The sequence below is a fragment of the Papio anubis genome, chromosome 8, assembly GCF_008728515.1.
Source record: "Papio anubis isolate 15944 chromosome 8, Panubis1.0, whole genome shotgun sequence".
Classification (NCBI taxonomy): Eukaryota; Metazoa; Chordata; class Mammalia; order Primates; family Cercopithecidae; genus Papio; species Papio anubis.
In genome coordinates, this window is record NC_044983.1 from 137764614 (window position 1) to 137774182 (window position 9569).

Here is a 9569-nt window from a genome sequence, read left to right on the forward strand (position 1 = left end):
AAGTAGCTGGGACTACAGGCACATGCCACCATGTCTGCTTAATTTTTTTGTATTTTTTGTAGAGACGGGGTTTCACCATGTTGGCCAGGCTGGCCTTGAACTCCTGACCTCAGGTGATCCGCCTGCCTCAGCCTCCCAAAGTGCTGGGATTACAGGAGTGAACCACCACGCCTGGCCGACACAGTTTTAAATCTTCCTTCTCAATCTGTATGCCTATGATTTATTATTCTTGCTTCATTTTAGTGGCTAGAACTTCCATTACTGTGATCAATAAGAGTTTCTGATCTCAGGAGGAGAATATGCCGTCTTTCATCAACAGCATGATGTTTGCTGTAAGGTTTTTTTGTTTGTGTGTTTTTGTTTTGTTTTTTGTTTGTAGATGCCCTTTTGTCAAGTTGAGAATTTCTCCTCTATTTCTATTTTTTTCTAAGAATTTTTATCAAAAAATGTCGGGGCATCAATTGCTTTAACGTTATTATACAACCTGTTCATATGGTGGGTTTCGTTGCCTGAGTTTCAGATCGCGCCAACCTTGCATCCTGAGTGAGCCCCACTTGGTCACAGTATTTGATTCCTTTTACCTGACATTGCATTCTATCTGCTAGTATTTTGTTAGGGATTTTTGCTCCTATACTCATGAGGGTTATCAGTCTATAGTTTTCTTTCTTTTCTTTTTTTTTCTTTTTGTACTGTCTTTGGCTTTGACATTGGGGTGAGATTAGCATCATAACATGAAATAGGGTGAGTTTCCTTCCTTTTCTTTTTTCTGGAACAGATTGTGTAAAATTGGTGCTAATTCTTTAAACATTGGGTAGAATTATCCAGTGAAACCATATGGGCCTACAGATTTTTTTTTTTTTTGTGTGTGTGACTTTTAAAATTGTGAGCTGGTTTTAATTCCCTACTGGCTACTTCATGAATTAATGGGTTAAAAAATCTTGTTGAGAAGTGTCCACTTCATATTTAAATGGATCAGGATTTTACTTTTTAAAAAAGTTTTTCCTCTCACATCTCTTCCCTGGGCAGTGGGGCAAGAGGCAAGCTGACTTCTCACGTCCTGAAGGGTGGGCAGGAGGCAGGAGGGCAGGGGTGCCCGGCCAGGCTCTGAGGAGGCAAGTGGGCTGGGAGGGGCTAGAGCAGAGCTTCCCACTGGGCTTTGGGCTGGAAAGTGGCTTCAACCCCCATCGCCTGCATCCCACTTCCTCTGGTCCTCAGCTCCCTGGTCAAAGGCTGCAGCCTGCTCATCTTCCCCTGGCCTCCTGCATCCCCACCCCAGGCTCCCTTGGCCAGCCCCTCGGCCCTCCTCTCAACACATTGCAGGGCAGGTGCCCTTGGCCCTGTGCATCCCCAGCCTCCCATAAGAAGGTAGCACCGATACCTGGGGGTGCCAGGCTCGTGCTCGGGCTGTGGACTCGCTTGGCTGGCCCTCAGTTCTCTGTGGAGCCTGCCTGGGAGCTCCAGGACCCTGGCACCCAGGAGCCGCTGACAGGGGCTTCCATGGGGGCTGCTGGCACCAGGACCGGGTTGCACTCACCAGCTGGGACATGAGGGTGACGGTGGCCTTAAGGGTGGGGGCATTCAATGGGTAATCACCCAGGGCCCCTCGGCTTATCCTAAGTAAGCACTGTGGGTTTTTCCTGTTATCATTACTGGCCCTGTTCTTCTGGCTGACCCACAAGCTCCCAAGGGCAGGGATCCCTCCCCTGACCCCTCCTGGGGAATGTGGAGGTGGAAGATACGTGAAGGCATGGCCGAAGGCTGTCCTGGGAGGGGAGCAAGTGACTTTAAGGTGCCTGGAAATGGAATTGCAGACTAGAGTACTAGGATGGAGGAGAAATTCCAGAGTGGGGGCTCCAGGAGGTGGACTGTCTAGGACCAGGAATGGGAGCGTGCAGGGTGCTGGGGTGATGACCCCGACCCCAGCACTGAAGGAGAGTGAAGGCAGGGCAAGGAGCAGGGTCGTCTCTGGTACCCAAGGCCCCTCCGTGCCCAAAGGAGCGACACCAGGGTGCTATGGAGGGCAGGGCTAACAGGACAGAGGCAGGCGCTGCAGGATCTGTGAGAGGAGAGGGTGGGTGGGCTGAGGACCCCACCCTGGCAGCCCCTGCCCTAGGGGAGCTCGAGGCAGCAGGAGGGCCATGAGCCTAGGTGGGGAGAAGGCTGCTAGGGTGGAAGGTGAGCAGGCACTCTGGGGTCTCTGGTCCAACAGGTGCGATCACAGGACGATGGGTTTTCTACCAAGGGGGACAAGGAGAGATCTCTGAGTCAATGGAAGACAGGGGCCCTTTCACAGTGGGTGGCCAGGATGCTAATGCCCTCTCTGGTCTGCCCAAGCTCTTTGGCCCTTCAGCTCTGCCTGGCATGGAGACCGGCCTTGGCCACCGGGATGCCTGGGACATGGCAGGTATGGCAGCCCCCGGTGGGGTGCTGTGAACAGTACATCTGGGGACAGAAGCAGGCTTGTGGACTGTGCACTGTCACTGGGCAGGCCCCAAGGCATCTGAAGCAGGAAGTCCCCTACGGACCCCTGGGCACCAGCATCCAACAGAGCCAGTGTCCAGTGTCCAGGACCCAGGCACCACTGGACACCATGAACGAGGGTCCACTAATGAGGCCTGGCCCAGAGAGCCCCTGCGTTGCCCTCCCATGCTGAGGTGCAGGGGGACACTCTCTGAGCTAAAGGGTCATCCTCCAGAGCATGGGGCTGCAAGCAGCTGGGGCCAAGCCCCTCCTGGTCCTTTGGCCTAACCCTGAGAAAGATTGGGGTTCAGTAAAACAAAAAGGGCCCCAGCCACCATGGGGAGAGGACCCCAGGACCATTTTCCCTGACAGCCAGCTCTGGACTGTCCATCAGGGTGTCCAGGTCAACAGAGGCCCAAAGCGTGGGGCTGTGTGGCCTCCTGTATGGGGAGAGGATGCCTGAGGCAGAGGGCAGGCCCCCGGGGTCTGGCGAGAGTCGGGCCTAACTGATTAGCTCCAGCTGGCGTTTGGCTGGATAGATAGGGATGCAGATTCTGCCTTCCTCCTGGAAGGATTCAGGCCTCAGCATCTTTAATTCAAGCTCCAGGGGGCAGGGCAGCCGCCTGCCAGGGCTGCTGGGGAGATGGACCCGGGAGAGAGCCATGGCCAGACCAGGAGGAGCCACCCACAGGAGGTGGCTCAGGCTGCAGGCAGGAGGACTTGGGAAGGGAAGGACAGGTTGTCTCAGGACAGGCCTGGAGCAGGAGCTGGGAGCTGGGGTGCCCATCCTCTCACACCCAGCCTGCTCTGCCTGCCCCTTAACCGTATTCCTAAGCTCCACACCCATGGCCAGGCAGCGGGCAGTGTGGAGGCTGAGGAGAGAGGAGTGCGGCAGCGGTGGAAGCCCAGCCAGGGGCTCTCCTCACCCACACGGCTCATCCTGGCCCTCCCCAGCGAGATCAAGATCACAAAGGCAGCCCCCGCCCTCCTCTGGGGTTCACCTGGACCCCAACCCAGCCCTGCACCCAGGAAGAAAGCTCTGCCCGGCTGGCTGGCGTCCCTGCTCCTCCCTCCTGCGGGCTCAGACAGCACCGCTGCCAGCCTGAGGTGGCCATGATAAAAAATGAAGAGAAAGAGGTGAAACTAATTTGAATCATATATTTAACCCAAGGCCTGGAGGCCACGGGTACGGGGCAGCCGCAGAGGCAGCTCCTCACTCAGCTCCTTGCCAGCCCTGAGGCTCAGTCACTATTTTTGATAGGATAAGCATGGAGTTGGCCCTGGGCTCCCGAAGCCCAGCTGCTGGAAGAGGGGGCGGCCGACGCTGCCGCTGGCTCCCCCAAGTGACCTAGATGGAAGGGCACCTCCTTTGCCTTTCTGCCACAGGTTGCCTCGGGCTTCACAGGCCTCCCAGCTGTCCTGGGGCCTGGGCGGCCTAGCGGGACCTACTCCAGAGTGCAGGGCCTCTGGGTCACCAGGCCACCTGCTCAAGAGGGGAGGAAGCTGGCCGGGGATGCCCGGGCTCCTCAGCGCACCAGGGACACCCTGTACTTGGCCCTCCCCAGAGAGATCGAGATCACCAAATGCAGCCCCCACCCTCCTCTGGGGTTCACCTGGACCCCAACCCAGCCCTGCACCCAGGAAGAAAGCTCAGCCCGGCTGGCTGGTGTCCCTGCCCCTCCCTCCTGCGGGCTCGGACAGCACCGCTGCCAGCTGAGGTGGCCATGATAAAAAATGAAGAGAAAGAGGTGAAACTAATTTGAATCATATATTTTATTTAACCCAATATATCCACCCAATATATCCCAATATTTAATCCAACATTTCCCCACGCAGGAAGCATTCCAGCCTCTGGCTGAGTGCTGTCAGGATGCTGTCAGGGCTGGAGTGGGGTCTGAGGGGGAAGAATGTTCTGGAGCCCGCCTGGTGGAGTGAGGCCCCTCTTTAGAGCCCCTCTCTGCAGACCACACCTCCGGCCCTCAGAGCCCTCCCACCCGCAGCCTGCCCTGCCTGCCCCTTAACCGCATTCCTAAGCTCCACACCCACGGCCAGGCAGCGGCGGGCAGTGTGGGGGCTGAGGAGGGAGGAGTGCGGCAGCCTCGGAAGCCCAGCCAGAGGCTCTCCTCGCCACCCACACAGCTCATTGGGACTCCAGGCACGGAGCTCCCGGTGGGGGCAGGAGGCCGGTGGCAGGCGGGGGCTGCTGTCAGCGTGAGGATACGCTGCTCCCGGCTGCGGCTGTGGCCTAGTGCCAACTCCACTCGGTCCCTGCCCCCACCCTCTCTCCCCTTTGCTTACCTGCAGGTGGCTTTGGTGACTTGAGAATGGCCCAAGTGCTGCCATTGCAGAGATGGGGAAACTGAGGTGAGAGGAGGGAAAGCCGAGGGCTCTGCAGGGACCTGCACCCAGCATCTGCGGGGAGCCAGTCCCTGGTGTCACCGTATGAATCTGACCACGCCATGGGCGGTAGCTCTGACCACCCCGTTTCACTGTGGGGAGGCGGAGGCCCGGCATGGGGAGGATGTGTGGCCAGCTCCCTCCCACAGAGGTCAAAGGGGAGGTCAAAGGGGAGACAGCAGGGACAGAGCCCAGGCCATTGTGATGGAGGCAACCTGGCCAAAGATTACAGGGGTTGGGGCCCACAGCAGTGACAGCAGGGGGTGGTAGTGACAGGGCTGTGCCCTGAGTGGGGACACTGGATGCAGGGCAGGGATGGGTGTCTGACAGCTCTCCCTCCTCTGGACCCCGCGATTCCAACCACAAGACTTCAAGGACCCTTCACAAACACCCCCGTCTCCCCGCCAACAAACCTGCTCCCCTGCCCAGGCCTGAGACCCGTCTATCAAGGATGCTGCAAGGACCTCAGCCCGGTTCCCATAGCAACGCCCGGATGGTGGGGGAGGGGAGAAGAATGGAAATGCAGAGACACCAAATAAAGAACAACAACCTCATAAAATGAGCAGTCAGGGAAAGGGCCACGGAGGGATGGCCCCGGCCCAGGCTGAGGAGGCCCCAGCAGGCACAGCCCCCATCACCAGTCATGTAAACAGCACTGGCAGGTGCCAGCCACTGCACAGGGCCTGAGACACAGAGGCCAAGGAGGCAGCCCCTAAGGCTGGTACACAGGGGCCTGGACAGGGCTACCAGACTCCAACAGGGAGTCCCTGGTTAGTCCCCTAGGTCTCAGCTCTAGAGCGGGGAGCAGACAGGCAACCCTGCCCACCTAGCACTGACCTGCCCCTCTCCATGACCGTCCCACGGGAGGGGCTGATAGCGTGAGACCTTATGTGACCCATGTGTCAGCCCTACATCAGCCCCAGGGGGAGGCACCGTCATCTTCCTGTTTCACCAGTGAGGAGGCTGAGGCTCCGAGAGGCCACACAGTCGGGTGAAGGGGAAGTGCCGCAGCCAGGCGGGCCCGGGAATCTGCACCATGCAGGGATGCTGGACAGGCGAGTCTGGCACGGAGCAGGCAGCGTGGAGGCTGTGCTGGTCCCCTACTGCCACCGAGCAAGCAACCACAAATGCAGGGGCTCAGACAGCACGCCTTTCTCGCCTCACGGCTCTGGGGGTCAGGAGCCCAGCCCTGGGGCTCACTGGGCTAAAATCGAGACGTCTGCACCCTCCGTTCCCCTGGGAGGTTTGAGGGGCGCGTCCTCTTGCAGCCGCAGCAGGTCCAGTCGTGGTCGCCTAGCAGCACCCGGCCTGCTTCATGCCCACACCCTGTCTGACTCGCCTCCCTCCTCACGGAGCCTTCGGTCACCCTGGGCCACACAGATGATCCAGGACAACCTCCACATGTCAAGGTCCGCTGAGGAGTAGCTCGAGTTCCCTGCGCCCGGGAGCCTAACGTGAGAATGCTGACATTTTGGAGGAGCATTCTGACTGCCACAGGGGGATGAGGGAGCTTCGCCAGGTGGAGGAGAGCAAAGGACTGTGCTACAGAGGAGACAGGCACAGCAGGAGACCGAGTCTGTCCTGGGGTGGCTGGGGCTGGGTGTGGGCATGTCAGGGTGGGGCCTCAGCCTCCTCCTGTGCCTGTAGTCTCGGGGAGACCGAGGATCCATGCCCAGCTGTGAAGCAAGTAATGTGTCCAGGGCTGACCTCCTTGGGACTCACCTGGATGGGAGCAAGCATCAGTGGGGCTTCCTGGAGGAGGCCGCTCAGGCTCCACCTGCAGAGGGTGGAGGATTGGGCTGCAGGGGGAGACACTGGTCAGAGGAAGCTGTGCTGAGAAAAGCCACCGGGGAGCCTGTCAGGGTCCCTTCTTGGGGCCTCAGGTGCTGCAGGAAGAATGATTCCAGCTGCCACGGTGCGGGGAGGGGCCGTTGGTGATGGGCTTTAAGGCCAAGCCAAGGGGACCAAAGGAGGCACGGAAGCGGGGGAGTCCCTGGGTACCGGACAGCTCCCCAGGCAGACTTGAGGGGGGCATAGGGCTTGGCAGCCCCAGAATCTCGAGCAGGTCCCAGCCTCTGCTCTGCCAGCTGCCTGTGCTGGGCAACCTCGGGCAGACCCTTCTTCCCACCTCTGGCTGCGAAGCCTGCCTCACGCCAGGGCCACTTCCCACAGGTGCCTCCCTCCCCACCAGAAAGGACCTAGAACCCCAACCCACGCCCCGTCTGTGCTTGATAGGGAGGCCCCGGACAGCAACGGATTCGCCTGCAGGTGCGGAAAGGAGCAAAGCCCAGTCGGGCTCCTCGCAGGCTGCAGAGGTTGGGGTGCCCCGGCCTCCTTCTTCCCGTGGAGAGGGCTCCAGGAGACGGAGGGGTCTGAGTGGACCACAAGCCTTTTGTTTCATCCAGGAATGAGGAGGCGGCTGGGCCCCCTGTCCGAGGAGAACATGCGAACGGAGGAGGCTCCTGGACCAACACCCTCATCCACCACGCCCACTCCCAGGGCGTAGGTCCCATCGTCCCCAGGTCCCCTGAGTGTGGAGAGACATACTGACATTTTCCAGCAGGATTGCACCAGGCACCATGGCAAAACAGGCAAGATAATTACGGGGGATAAGAGAAGCTAAAAATAGCCTCCTTCCCAGCCCAGACTCTTGGCAGGGAAGACGCCAGATGAACTTGCAGGAGCCCAGGACCTGGGCCCCCGGGCAGGGGCAGCCTGCAGCAGCACCCCTCACCAGGGAGCGTCCAGCAGCGCCAAGGCAGAAGGGAAGAGTCAGGGATGCCCAAGACACAGCAGCGACACCAGGGGTGGGGTGCAGGGAGGAGAGACAAGGGCACGGCTTCGGAGGATGAGTGGAAGCTCACAGGCACTGACCGTTCCCAGAAGGGGTGGAGCAGCTTCGTGGGTTCCAGGGGGCCATCCAGAGGTAGGCAAAGGTGGTGCCAGAGATCACCTTGAGGGCCTCAGGCCTGGCCCTCCCTCCAAGCTGGAGGAATAGTTGGGAACCGTCTGCAGGGCTCCCCCACCCCTGGTGGACACCCTGGGCTGAGTAGCTGCTGCCTCTGGGGGCAGCCGTGGAGCATCCCGCAGCACCTGTAACTGGCCCCACGTCAAGGCTGTGTACTGGGTGGTGGCTCAGAGAAAGGACAGCGGCCGGACAGACCCTGCTCTTTCTGGCTGAGCCCCAGCTCCCAATGTGGCTCCTCCCAGCCTGACACTTCCCCTCAGTGTCAGAGCCAGGTGTCAGTGGGACCCAGCCATGGACATGGGAAAGGACTCAGGACCAGACAGTGGGGGAGGAGACAGGGCCAGGCACTGGGGGAGGGGATACCCACCAGCCCCGGTTCTGTCCAGGGCTGAGCTGAGAAGGAGGCTGAGCTCAGAGGTCACTGAGGCAGGGCCTGTGCCTGAACCCCAGGGCTCGGGGAAGAAGGTGGTCAGAGGGAGGACAGAGGTGGCAGCAGGAAACAGCAGTTGAGGCCAGGCCAGGGTGGGCACCAGGCTGGCTAGGCTGGGGGCAAGAGATGAGGGTGGGGGACCCGGGGAACCCGCCCAATCCTCCCCGGGAGCTTTGCTTTTAAGGGATTCTGGAGGGACCAGAGCGGGCAGGGGAGAGTGGGAAGGGGGCAGGGGAGAGTGGGAAGTGGGCAGAGGGAGAGGCAGGGCTGGGGGAAAGCGGGGACAGCAGCAGCCCGGGAGGGAGCTCCTCGCCCCAGCAGTGAGGCAGGGGAGGGCAGAGCCGGGCGGCCTGACGGTTGGAAATGTGGGCTTTACCCAGAGGTGGCGGCCGGCCCCAGAGGGGCGTGGGCCCAGGAGTTCCTCAGTCATCAATTTTAGCTTTTAAAGATGTTTTTATTCCAGGAGGGAGGTTTCCAGGAAACAAGCAAACAGAAAACAGACACAAAGGTGCCCCTGTGGAATGCTGCGTAGGATGGAGCCCTGCACCGAGGACGGTGAGGAGGATGAGAGGAAGGGACGACCTGAAATTCCGGAGAATAGAGGCATCTGTCAGAAAGGAGCATGATCACAGTCCCCTGCCATGGAAAGAATTTCACCCTGGTGTAATTTTCTTTTTTTTTTTTTTAGACAGTCTCATTCCTGTTGCTCAGGCTGGAGTGCAATGGCGAGAACAGGGCTTACTGCAGGCTCAACTTCCCAGGCTCGGGTGATTCTCCTGCCTCAGCCTCCCAAGTAGTGTAGCTGGGACTACAGGCGCATGCCACTGTACCTGCTAATTTTATTTTGTATTTTTGTAGAGATGGGGTCTCGCCATGTTGCCCAGGCTGGTCTCAAACTCCTGGGCTCAAGTGATCCTCCGGCATCAGCCTCAGTCTCAAACAGTGCTGGGATTGCAGGCGTGAGCCACCACACCTGACCTTTTTATATATATTTATGTTTTGTAGAGACAGGGTCTCACTATGTTGCCCAGGGTGGTCTCAAACTCCTGGCTTCAAGCCATCTCCCACCTCAGCCTCCCTAAGTGCTGGGATTGCAGGTGTAAGCCACTGTGCCCAGCTGGTGGCAATAAGTGAACACTGAATATTAACTTAGCCCCATGGTGACTTGGGAAGAGGCAGGGAGGGGAGGAAGTGCAGTCAGGGTAGGGGTCAGTGCAAGGCTGGCACACGCTAGCTGCTCCCATGGCAATTATAGAAATAGAGGAGCTTGGCCCAGCGGCCCTGTGGAGTGGGCAGACCCTTAGGAGATGGGGA

General features: G+C 59.2%; 1 long non-coding RNA gene across 1 annotated transcript; it reads right to left on the reverse strand.

Moving 5' to 3' along the window:
• Positions 1–4215: 4215 nt before the first annotated feature.
• LOC116276420 lies at positions 4216–5350 on the reverse strand. The gene is made up of 2 exons (XR_004185965.1): positions 5271–5350; positions 4216–4872 (listed from the first exon to the last, which is right to left on the reverse strand). It is a non-coding gene; the product is annotated as an uncharacterized LOC116276420 (long non-coding RNA).
• Positions 5351–9569: the final 4219 nt, after the last annotated feature.